The following is a 2,038-nucleotide window of genomic DNA, read 5'->3' as shown; positions in this document are numbered from 1 at the left end:
CACCTGTGGTCCCAGCTACTTGGGAGGCTGAGGCAGGAGACTTGCTTGAGCCCAGGAGTTTGGAGGTTGCTGTGAGCTGTGATGTCACAGGACTCTACCCAGGTTTACAGCTTGAGGCTCTGTCTCAAAAAAACCCCCCCAAACCTGGAAATAATTCATGTTGAGAGGGATGCCAGCGGCCTCACGACGGCCTCACACCACCCCTATGTAAGACCAGGGGGCCGGGTAGGAGAAAGGGGAAAAAGAGGTAAATGAAATGATGCCAGGTACCATCACTCTTAGACTGGGCCGGAAGAAAACAAGATAAGAACAAGTTCAGAGCTGTCATGATGAGAGTTAACAAGCTAAGTGCTGTGACAAATTGTTTTACTTATTCGCTAATTGCCAGATCTGCTTGATGTGTTGCCAGACCTGCTTGATGTGACCTTTATGTTACCTTATTATTATCTGTCTGCCCTTTATCTTACCTTACTGTTATCTATTTGCTAATCCGCTAAATTGCAAGGTTTGCTTCTGTAGAAGGGGGCATCGTGACCCAAGGCTTGCTTTTTGCTTCTTTCTCCAACTTTCAGCCCACCGGTTTGTTTCCTTTGCCAACTTTCAGACTATAAAAACCCCAAGTTCAGACCCCTCAACACTCTCTCACTTAGTCTGCCTCAGATTTTGCCAGGACAGCCCTGCGGTTAATAAAAGACTCCTTTTTGAACTTCTAATTTGAGTCGGTAGTCTTTATCTCCCCCCATAACAAGGTGTCCGTCAGTGAGATACTGGCTGAATAAACCATGGCATATCCACATTGGAGTGCTACACAGTCATAAATACAGATGAGGAATATCCATATAAATGCTATGATGCGAACCCCATGATGTTTTACTAAGAGGTAAAAAAAAGCTGGAAATATATATATATAGTATTAATCTTCTGTTTTAAGAAAAAATAAAATCTTTTGAGTTGAGGCTCAGAGTCCCATGTGACTCTCTTGGGAGAAGACTTAAAAGCTTGGGACTGGTTTCCTCCAGCCTTCACCCCAGAGCTGATTTTGCTTTGTATCTTTTCCCTGTGATAAATCTTAGCCATGGGTACTACTAAAAACAAAACAGTTTTTTATTACTATTAAAAAAATAAAACAAAGTTAAGACTGGAATCTATTTTATGTAAGGGTAATCAAAAACTACCTAAGGCTGAGCCTAGTGGTTCACATCTGTAATCCTAGCACTCTGGGAAGCTGAGGCAGGATTACTTGAGCTCTGGAGTTTGAGACCAGTCTGAGCAAGAGCTAGACCCTGTCTCTACTAAAAATAAAAAAACTAGCGGGTGTTGTGGTGTAATTCCAGCTACTGGGAAAGATGAGGCAGGAGGATTGCTTGAGCCCAGGTGATTAAGGCTGCAGTGAGCTGTGATGATGCCATGACACTCTAGCCTGAGGGACAGAGTGAAACTCTGTCTTAAAAAAAAAAAAAAGAAAGAAAAAATTAATTTAAAAAACATTTACTTAGAGACAGAGGGTACAGAGCAGATAATCAAGAATGAAAGCTAGACATCTCTGAAGGTGACTTATTTTGTAGATTTGACACTGGAATCATGGTACTATTTTGTGTAATTATGTAACAAAATTAAACTTAGATATTTTAAATCCCTAAAAATTAAATAAAAATGGAAAACATAAAAGGACTCAGTTGTGTATTGAGTCAATGACTGACCTTCATAAAGAGGAAGTATTTCAAATGACTCTAAAAACACAACAGTTTTGGTTTTTGATCCCTAGTGCAATATATCTTAAGGATAAAAAGAGCTGCAAAGAAATCTTAGAACAGTATTCAGGGGGCGGCACCTGTGGCTCAAAGGAATAGGGCGCTGGCCCCATATGCCAGAAGTGGCAGGTTCAAACGCAGCCCTGGCCAAAAACTACAAAGAAAAAAAAAAAGAATAAGCGTAGAACAGTATTCAGTAATTGCATTGTTGGCAATAACATTGATATGTGAGATTTATTCTGAAGCTATTTTCTATCTATTTAATAATAAAGCAAATATGTAGCTAA

The sequence above is a fragment of the Otolemur garnettii genome, unplaced genomic scaffold (assembly GCF_000181295.1).
Source record: "Otolemur garnettii isolate 467f Iridium unplaced genomic scaffold, OtoGar3 scaffold00025, whole genome shotgun sequence".
Lineage (NCBI taxonomy): Eukaryota > Metazoa > Chordata > Mammalia > Primates > Galagidae > Otolemur > Otolemur garnettii.
Note: the sequence above shows the minus strand (reverse complement) of the source record.